Genomic DNA, 11,087 nt, shown 5'->3' with positions numbered 1-11,087 from the left:
AAAGAAAAGAAATTGAAAAACAACAAAAAAAACAATATTAATAACATGCATACATACATACATATGCACACATATAGGTAAATGAATTAAATAGTAATAGTAAAGTAATAAAAAAACAATTAATAGTTACAACAATAATTGTAAAATGAATAAGGATGAAGGCGAAGAAAGGGGTCCAATTGGAGAAATAAACACATGTGCGCAATATTCTCTGAACATTCAAAACATCATCAACCAATGACAGACTGAAATATTTCCCGTGTAATTCCTGTAACTGGCCCAGCAATTATCAAAGAGATGTGGTTTTCTTTTGAGATTAAACATATTTTTTTCTGAAGCTGTGTACAATTAAATTTCATTATGCCACATAGAAATGGGGGAGGTCTCTGTATGCTTCCATAACAAAGCAATACATTTATTACCAGCATTGATGGGCAGCTTGATGAACCGCACCATTTTTTTGTTTTGTCAAGTGGGATGTCAGACGTGTCGCCTAGTAAGGCTAATTCAGGTGAGCAGGGGGTCTCAAATCCAGTGATCTTTTTAAGAATGTCCAGTACTGAGCCCCAGTAAATATTTAGTTTATTTTATTCCCAGAACATATGAATAAGGTTACCTGTCTTTGTTTTGCATCTCGGGCAGAGATCTGAAATTGACTCATTTATCTTATGGAGTCTTTCTGGTGTAAAATAGATTCTGTGAATATTGTTGAACTGCAAAAGTTTATGGCGGCTGTTATATGAGAAGGTAAGTACCTTCTCACAAAGCGATTCCTATTCGTTTTCTTCAAAGGCATAATTTAGGTCTTGCTCCCATTTTATCCTATTGTTTAGGGGTTTAGTCTCTGTGAGGACCAAGAGTCTATTATAAGATAAGGATAAGATGCCTTTGGGTTGTGTGATACCTTGTAGAATATCATTGATTGGGGAGGGGTTTTAGTAAAGGGGAGTTTCCTCCCTGACGTGTGCTGATGTAGTGTCTAATCTGCAAGTATTTAAAGAAATGAGTAGTAGGGAGGTGGAAGGCTCTACATAGCTGTTCAAAGGTCATAAGAGTTTTATTCTCATAAAGGTCCCCAAATTTTTTGATTCCCCGAATGAACCATATCTTGGTTATGCCATCTCTAAGTGCATTTGGTAAAGCAGGGTTAGTGTGGAAGGGAGTGTTACTGTGGAGTGCAAAGACACTATTAAGATGTGTCTGAATGTCAAACTAAATTCTGGCTGTGTGTTTGATAAATGGGTTACCAGTACCATTTTTCAGAGTATGATATGAATGGATAAAAGGGATTCCGGCCAATGGCATGGCTGATGTATGGGACTGTTCTATTTGTTTCCAAGCCGGGTGTTAACTAGCTCTGTCTGCCAGAGCCATAATGGCCTGAGCTGAGCCGCCCAGCAATACAGCTGAAAGTCAGGGAGTTTCAATCCTCCATACTGGGGGGTATTATAAAGGTTTTTGATTTTGATTCAAGGGACCTTCCTCCTCCAGATGAATGTTGAAATTTAGGTAGGACGTTCATCTTGATACAGTTCACTTGCCCAAGCAAAGAAATTGGCAACTGCATCCATCTGTCCAGGTCATTCTCCACCTTTTTAAGCAGTAGGTCATGGTTTAGGGAGACATTTTTATCTAATTGGTTAGGGATCTTTAAGCCCAAATATGTTATGAAGTGAGTGTTCCACTGAAAGGGAAAGTTGGTCCTAGAGGTCTTTTCAGCTAAAGAATTAAGGTGCATGGCCACACTTTTTTGTTCATTAATCTTATATCTGGAAATCACACCATAGTTAAGCAAGAGATCCGTGAGGGCAGGCATGGATGAATCTAAATTGGAAAGAAACAAAATTATGTCATCCACATACAGAGAGATGACATGTTTCTCGCTCCCCCACTACGACCCCAGGGATAGAGTTGTGTGACCTCACTGCAATAGCATGAGGTTCAATTGCTAGTGTGAAGAGTAGGAGGGGAGGGGGCAACTCTGTCTGGTGCTGCGTGATAGGGCAAAAGGTGGCAATATAACAGCATTGGTCTGTATTCTGGCAGAAGGGTTAAGATACAGCATGTGTATCAACCTTAGTATATATGGGCTGAAATTCATTCTGCAAAGGATTGTGATCGTCTATTACCAGATTGAGATCGCCACCAATTATAAGCTCCGAGGGTAGTGCATGATAATTTAAGGAAGAGATTCACATAGAACTAAGGGTCGTCTTGGTTTGGGCCATAGATGTTAAGCATAGTGATCAATTGATCTCCAATATGCCCGCTGACTAAAATATATCTACCCTCCCTATCCTTCTCAACCTGTTCTGCTTGGAAGGAAACCCCTTTCCTTATCAGAATAGCCACGCCCCTTGCAAGAGAAGTAAAAGAGGAATAAAATATTTGGCCTTGTCATTGTTTGCCCAATTTGCAATGCTCTATGTCATTTAGGTGAGACTCTTGTAGATAAACCACATCAATTTTATGCCTTCTGAGGAAGCAGAGGATTTTACGTCGCTTGGCTGGTTGGTTAAGTCCGTTAGTGTTCCAGCTTAAAAACTTATATGTTATGGCTGCACATGTGGTTGTTATGGATACAGTTGGTATATCACAGCAACTAGAATTATAGCATGATAACTGAAAACATGGTTTGGCTGAACCATGAGGGGTAGCTTGAGTAAAAAAAAGAGGAATGAAAATAAATGTAAATAAAAACAAATAAGAATAAGTACAAGAACATTGGTGAGTCAAGTTCAAATGAAAGAATTTGTCCTCTCTGCTACCCACCCTCTCCCCCTCAAAACCCACCCACCCCATAATAACGGAAACTGGCCTATATTTCTTCTCATTGTCATGCGTAGTAACAACATACACTACCCTAGCTGGTGAAACCAAGCTGCCTAAACTAAAGCAGAGTATTTATTAACCAAGTAGGGATAACTCAACAACCAAACAACAACAAAGGAACAGCCAATTAAGAAACACTTACAATGCGTCCATGATGGCCAAAGGACGTATGTGGACGTTAATTTTCCTGATCACAAGGAGTCCATGACAGTCGTGGTATCAAGCCAGCACTTCCGGGTTGTGTTTCCCCAAGTAATTCTTTGCCGACACCGGAGAGGAAAAGGTGCGTCTGCCCTCCAGTAGAGCCATGACCAGATTAGTAGGATGAAGTAATCTGAGGGAAATGTTCTTGTGCAGTTTTTTCTTTATCGGTGTGAAGGCCACACACACACACACACACACACACACACACACACACACACACACACACCTTTCTTTTAGAGAACAGTGGACAGGGCCGGTCCTATGCTATTCTGGGTTGGGGAGCAACCATCGCTCACTGCGCCCCCCCCCCCAAAAAAAACACAGACATGCACGACCGTCAATAGGGAAACTGCCAGGAGGAGCAACATACAGGGCCTCTTTGCACTGCTGAGACACACAATTAACAATCACTGCACTTACAGTAGAATCAGCGCAGAAAGGTTTTCTTTTTCTGGGCCCCCCTCCAGACCTGGGCCCAGTCAGGTTGCTCCTGTTGCTGCCCCCGCAGAACCGGCTGTGACAGTGGACATATCTCTGAATATTGCAGCGAACTCAGGGGGGGTAGTCCGAGAACCGCCACAGCCGGGACGCGAACTCGTCTATTCCGCACCGCGGGCGACAACGTCAACCAGTCGACTAAAGGGTCCGACCCGTCAGCTAACGTGCCTACTTATTCATGTATGTTACACTACCCCCTCTTTCGGGAAGCGCGTCCCCATGCTTCAGCATCAGCCCCCTCACGCCTCTGGGCACACGCGCTTCCGATGACCTCACAGTCTCACCATCCCACTTCTGACACTAATGCAGCGAATTAGGGGGACGGCCCGGGAACTGCCACAGCCGGGATGCGAACCCGTGTCTCCTGCACCACAAGCGACAATGTTAACCTGTCGATTAAAGGGTCCGACCCGTTAGCCAAGGGCTAACGTGTCTACTTATTCGTGTACGTTACAATATTGTAACGTGCATGGACGCAGTGAAACGAGCTCCTATTCTAATTCCTTTAGGGGGGGTGGCGGCGTGGAGGGTGGACGCAGTTAAACCAACTCCTATTCTAATTCTTTTAAGTGTATGTGTATGTTGCTGCCATCTCGGCTGGACATGTTTTTGTGGCCGATTGAACAGTAGGGTCACATCCTCTGGTGAGCTGTTTTCTGAAAGATGCTCTCTGGTTGCGGCCCCCACATGTTGTACAGGTGCCGTCATGGGATTTGCTTACCGTCCTAGCAACTTTATGTTCCCCACCATTTGAGACCCTGGAGCGGGCTGACCTCAGATGGCTGTCTCTCTGGTAAGACTGCCTTTCTCCTTGCTGTTGCCTCTGCAAAGTGAGTTGGTGAGCTTCATGCCCTGTCCGTTGCCAGGGACTGTTTGCGTTGGAATTCTGATGGGTCTGGGGTTACCATGTAGCCCAACCCTTCATTTCTTCCCAAGAGGCTTTCAGTTTTTCACATCAATCATCCAATCAATTTGGCAGTTTTCGCTCTGCAGCCAGGGGTGGGGGGACTGCTTTCTTATGTCAGCCTATTTTGTCCTATTTGGGCTCTGAGGCAGCACACAGATGTGTCGGCTGGGTTCTGTAAGTCTGATGCGCTATTTCACGTGTTAAACTCAAGGCCCATCTGGCCCGGCACCTCATTTATGTGGCCCGTGAGAACTTGCAAAGAATATTATTTACGCAAACAATTCTATGCTGCGTTATGGAAGTACGGTGTCCATAAACTATGTACCAGAATGCATCCCGATTTTGATGTCCGCGCACTGAAGACGCGAATATTTCTGTTGTAGTACACTGACATCTAGCCAGTAGATGTGTACAGTAGAGTCTAGTGTCTCAAAATAGCGATGGACAACCTCCACAGTTTTCGGTTTGTTACCGCACAAGACCTAAAGCCAGACATCGACGGACTGACCTCAGGGAAACGGCGTCAGTCATCTGGCATGAAAAACCTTCACGTATACAATATAATGAAATAGATATAATTCTCAATCAAATATGTGTGCATTCTCTTTTACTTCACCACATACACTACTTTGTATGTGTAGGACTATAATTGTTGTGGTTGCACCGCCCCGAGCTGCCTCCCCGGCACGTTCAAGCCACTCCCCCAGCTCGGACGTGCCGGAAACATCCGAGCGCTCGGCTCGCGCTCTGAGACGAGCGCTGCACTGCACCAGGTGTTTGCCATCATCCATCAGGCACACCTGTGGCAATCAGGCAGCCTTCTACAAGAAGCCTCCCAGAACGTCTCTCAGTGCTTCGACGTACTGAACTCTGCGGTAAAGTTCTGACAAGCCCTCCAGCGGTCCTTGCTTTCTGTTTATTCCCCAGTGTCTTATCTTCGTGTCTCTGTTTCCTCCCAAGACTCTCCCTCCGCGATTTCCACGGCTCCCCGCGTCTCCCTCGTCCCCAGCGACCTTCACGTTTCTCCCCGGACCTCTCCTGCGATCTCCCCCCTTGTCCCTCTACCTGGACCCCTCCTTTCGGACTCGACTTCCCGGATCTCGGACCTGGACTTTCTCGGACAACCCCTCTTGGATCACGGACTGGACTTTCTCGCCAGGTGCACGCACATTTCTTCAACACCTCCTGGTCATTTACATACCGCACCACACATTGGCTAAAAACACTCACACATAGTTATACACGCAAACCACGGGACACCACACATAGTTTATTCACACATCCCACTAACAGAACGCCTTTTTTCACCATACATTTCCCTCCCACAATAAAACCTCCTTCTGTAGACTTAGAAGTCATCTCGTGTCTGTCTGTCTTGGGTTTCGCCACACGGGTCAGGTTCTGGTGCGCGAGCATAACAGAACGTCGAAGCCATTATGGACCCAGGCAAACCCAAGGAGCGGACGGTCCCTGTGACGCCCCTGAGCCCCGTCCCCCTAGAGGCAGTAGTAAGAAGTCACAGTTGCCAACTTGCCTCTCTCTGCTCAGAGCTTACTACTGCCTTCACCCGTGTCACCGGAGAGATCAGCGATCTTCAGTCCGGCTCCCAGGCCGCGACGAGCACGTTAGATGCCCTCACCGCGCAGATCGCTGCACTCTCCACAGCGGTCTCCAGGATGAGCGACCACCCTGCCTCGGTCTCTGCCCCCAGCTCGGCCTCCGGTTTCCCCGTTCCTGGTCCCGACGTTCCCCCTCCGAGTCAACCCCCACTGGACCCCCGGTGCGAGCCTAACCTCCCCTGCCCCAAGGCCTTCGGTGGGGAGTTCGAGCTGTGCAGGGGTTTCCTTGGTCAGTGTGAGCTCCTGTTCAAACACCAGCCAGCTAGGTATAGGACAGGAGAGACCAAGGTAGCCCTTGTCATGTCCCTCCTCACCGGCAAAGCCCTCAGCTGGGCCATAGCGGCGGTAGGCCATACCGAGCAGCTCGCCTCGGACTATGGTGCCTTCCGCCGCGAGTTCAATCTGGTGTTCGACCACCCAGCTGACGGGCAGGACGCTGCCGGCCGCCTCCATTCCATCCAACAGGGAGCCAGGTCGGTGGCAGAGTATTCCCTGGAGGTAAGGATACTCGCGGCAGACAGTGGGTGGGATGACACTGCGCTCAAGAGCGCGTACAGGAGGGGGCTTAGCGAGCCCATCAAAGATCTTATCGTTCGGGACCGCCCTGCCTCCTTCAACGAGCTCGTCACCCTCGCCCTCCAGATGGACGAACGGCTGCGGGAGCGGCGCCAGGAACGCGCCCCGCGCGCTGGCCCCTCCCATAGACCAACCCCCGTCCGTCCTACCGGTGCCTTCCCTGGGTCAGCGTCCCGTGGGCTCTCTCCACCCTCACACTCCACCTCGCAACCCTGGGTGGCTTCTGGATCCAGGCCGGAGGAGGAGCCCATGCAGTTGGGTCGGTCACGGCTCCCGCTGGAAGTTAGGGAGCAGAGGATGCATGGCCACCTCTGCCTCTACTGCGGGAGGTCGGGCCACTATATCAAGGCCTGCCCGACTCGCCCAAAAAGACCCGGCTCACTAGTGAGGGGTGTCCTAGTGAGTCTGACGACCCTTTCTCACCCCCAGCCCAAGAAGGAGCACAACCACCTCTTTCCGGTCACTCTCACCTGGGGTAACCGCTCACTGTCTGTTGGTGCACTCCTGGATTCGGGGGCGGACGAGTGTTTGATGGACACCTCGCTGGCCCGGCAGGCCGGCATTCCACTCGTCCCCCTAGACACACCCCTCACAGCCCAAGCCCTAGATGGACGTTCACTAGGTAAAATCACACACAGCACTGCTTCCCTCACCCTCACTCTTTCGGGTAATCACGTGGAAGCTATCCGTTTCTTGGTTTTGCGCGCCCCTGGTGTTAGGAAGACCGTGGTTGGAACGGCACGATCCCTACATCTCTTGGTCTACTGGGCGGATTTTGGGTTGGAGCGTTGCGTGTCATGCCAACTGCCTTCGCTCCGCCCACTCCCCGTCCAGCGGCCTCAGACCCGTGCCTCCTCCCACGGATCTCACTGGTGTTCCTTCCATTTATCACGATTTAGCCCCTGTATTTAGTAAAGAGAGTGCACTTTCCCTCCCCCCTCACCGTCCATATTATTGTGCCATAGATCTCTTTCCCGGGGCCGCCCTTCCCACCGGTCGGTTGTATAACCTCTCCGTCCCAGAGAAGGAGGCTATGCGCAATTATATCAGAGTCCCTGGCCTCAGGAATCATAAGGCCCTCGTCTTCCCCGGTGGCGGCGGGCTTTTTTGTGGCAAAGGAGGAGGGCAGCCTGAGGCCTTGCATAGATTATCGAATGTTAAATATCACGGTGAAAAATAAATACCCACTCCCCCTTACGAGTTCCACGTTCGAGCCACTCACTCACGCCACGGTGTTCACGAAGCTGGACCTGCGCAGCGCGTACCACCTGGTGCGCATCCGGGAAGGGGATGAATGGAAGACGGCCTTCAACACCCACCTAGGGCATTTCTAGGGCATTTCGAGTACCTCGTTATGCCCTTCGGCCTCACCAACGCCCCGGCCGTCTTCCAGGCATTGGTCAACGACGTGCTCCGGGACATGCTGAACACGTTCGCGGTGGTGTACCTGGATGACATACTCGTGTTCTCCAGGACTGAGGAGGAACACCACCAGCATGTCCGCCTGGTCCTCCAACGGCTGCTGGAGAACAGGCTCTTCGTGAAAGCCGAGAAGTGCGTGTTCCACTCCGCCTCCGTGGAGTTCCTTGGCCACATCGTGGAGAAGGGGCTCGTCCGCACTGACCCCAGGAAGACCCGAGCGGTGGAGGAGTGGGCACGGCCCACCAACAGGACGCAACTCCAGCGCTTCCTGGGGTTTGCAAACGTCTACCGGCGCTTCATCAGGGGGTTCAGCCGTGTGGCCGCCCCCCTCACTGCACTCACCTCCAACCTCCGCCCTTTCTCCTGGAACTCGGAGGCGGAAGCCGCCTTCTTGGCCCTGAAGAGGCTGTTCACAACGGCTCCGGTGCTCGCCCACCCGGACCCGTGCAGACAGTTCATCGTGGAGGTGGACGCATCGGACACGGGCATCGGAGCCGTCCTCTCCCAGCGGTCGGAGGAGGACCAGAAGATCCACCCGTGCGCCTTCTCCCGGCGTTTCAGTCCTGCGGAGAAGAATTATGACATCGGCAACAGGGAGTTGCTGGCCGTCCACGCCGCCCTAGAGGAGTGGAGACACTGGCTGGAGGGAGCAGGGCAGCCGTTCATCGTATGGTCCGATCACAAAAACCTGACCTACGTACGGACGGCTAAGAGGCTCAACCCCAGGCAGGCGCGCTGGGCTCCCTTCTTCAGCCGGTTCGACTTCACCCTCACCTACCGCCCGGGCACCAAGAACGTCAGGGCAGACGCCCTCTCCCGTCTGTTTCCCGAGGGGTCCCCTGACGCCCCAGACACCATCCTTCCCCCGGCCCGGGTGGTGGGCGCCGTCACCTGGGCCATCGAATCAGTGGTGAGAAGGGCCCAGCGCGCCCATCCCGACCCAGGCAATGGACCCCGGAACCGGCTATTTGTGCCTCCCTCTGTCCGGCCCCAGGTGCTGGAGTGGGGTCACTCCAGCCATCTTGCCTGCCACCCCGGTGTCTACCGAACGGCGGCCTTCATCCGCAGGGGTTTCTGGTGGCCCACCATGGAGGCAGACACCAGAGAGTTCGTGGCAGCCTGCGCCCGCAGCAAGGCTCTCCATCGCCCTCCAGCAGGTCTCCTGCGCCCCCTTCCTGTCCCCGGCCGACCTTGGTCCCACATTGCCTTGGACTTTGTAACTGGCCTCCCCGTGTCCCAAGGCAATGACACCATCCTGACCATTGTCGACCGGTTTTCCAAGGCCGTCCATTTTGTTGCCCTCACCAAACTCCCCTCTGCAGCCGAGACGGCGGACCTTCTCGTCTCCCACGTCGTCCGACCTCATGGGATTCCCCTGGACATTGTCTCTGACCGTGGTCCCCAGTTCACTTCGAAGGTATGGCAGGCCTACTGTAAGGGGATTGGGGCCACGGTCAGCCTCTCCTCCGGGTATCACCCCCAGACCAATGGGCAGGCAGAGCGGGCCAATCAAGCCCTGGAGTCGGCGTTGCGTTACCACCAGCAACCCCGCCTCCTGGAGCAAGTACCTGCCCTGGGTGGAGTACTCGCTCAACTCCATGGAGAGTTCGGCTACCGGTTTGTCCCCCTTCGAGTGTTCCCTGGGCTATCAACCCCCTCTGTTCCCCCATCAGGAGTTGGAGGTAGCGGTCCCGTCCACGAGGGCCCATCTCCGCCGATGCCGGCGCGTTTGGAAGACCGCCCGGGCCGCTATGTTGCAAGCTACAGAGCGGGCCCGGCGCAGCGCCAACCGGCGGAGAGTGCCGGCCCCAGCTTATCGACCTGGCCAGAGGGTATGGCTCCTGGCCCGGGACCTGCCCCTCCCTACCCTCAACCGGAAGCTGGCTCCCCGCTACGTCGGTCCCTACACCATCGACCGCATCGTCAACCCTTCGGCGGTGTCTCCATCTCCCTACCTCACTCAAGATCCATCCCGTCTTCCATGTCTCGCGCCTCAAACCGGTAGCCACCAGCCCCCTGTCCAAGCTCCTCCACCCCCCAGGGTCCTCGACGGTGGTGACATGGTCTGGGATGTCGACCAGCTGCTCGCCGTACGCCGCCGGGGGCGTGGGTACCAATACCTGGTGGACTGGGTTGGCTATGGGCCCGAGGACCGCAGCTGGGTTCCCCGGTCCTACCTGGCCGACCCCGCACTCCTGGAGGAGTTCTATCGGGCCCACCCCAACGCCATCGGACGGTCGCCCGGTGTCTCCCGTAGGAGGGGGGTCCTGTTGTGGTTACACCGCCCCGAGCTGCCTCCCCGGCACGTTCAAGCCACTCCCCCAGCTCGGACGTGCCGGAAACATCCGAGCGCTCGGCTCGCGCTCTGAGACGAGCGCTGCACTGCACCAGGTGTTTGCCATCATCCATCAGGCACACCTGTGGCAATCAGGCAGCCTTCTACAAGAAGCCTCCCAAAACGTCTCTGTGCTTCGACGTACTGAACCCTGCGGTAAAGTTCTGACAAGCCCTCCAGCGTTCCTTGCTTTCTGTTTATTCCCCAGTGTCTTATCTTCGTGTCTGTTTCCTCCCAAGACTCTCCCTCCGCGATTTCCGCGTCTCCCTCGTCCCCAGCGACCTTCACGTTTCTCCCCGGACCTCTCCTGCGATCTCCCCCCTTGTCCCTCTACCTGGACCCCTCCTTTCAGACTCGACTTCCCGGATCTCGGACCTGGACTTTCTCGGACAACCCCTCTTGGATCACGGACTGGACTTTCTCGCCAGGTGCACGCACATTTCTTCAACACCTCCTGGTCATTTACATACCGCACAACACATTGGCTAAAAACACTCACACACAGTTATACACGCAAACCACGGGACACCACACATAGTTTATTCACACATCCCACTAACAGAACGCCTTTTTTCACCATACATTTCCCTCCCACAATAAAACCTCCTTCTGTAGACTTAGAAGTCATCTCGTGTCTGTCTTGGGTTTCGCCACACGGGTCAGGTTCTGGTGCGCGAGCATAACAATAATAGGC

Source organism: Lampris incognitus, chromosome 2 (genome assembly GCF_029633865.1).
Source record: "Lampris incognitus isolate fLamInc1 chromosome 2, fLamInc1.hap2, whole genome shotgun sequence".
NCBI classification, from domain to species: domain Eukaryota; kingdom Metazoa; phylum Chordata; class Actinopteri; order Lampriformes; family Lampridae; genus Lampris; species Lampris incognitus.
This window is presented reverse-complemented; position numbering follows the sequence as displayed.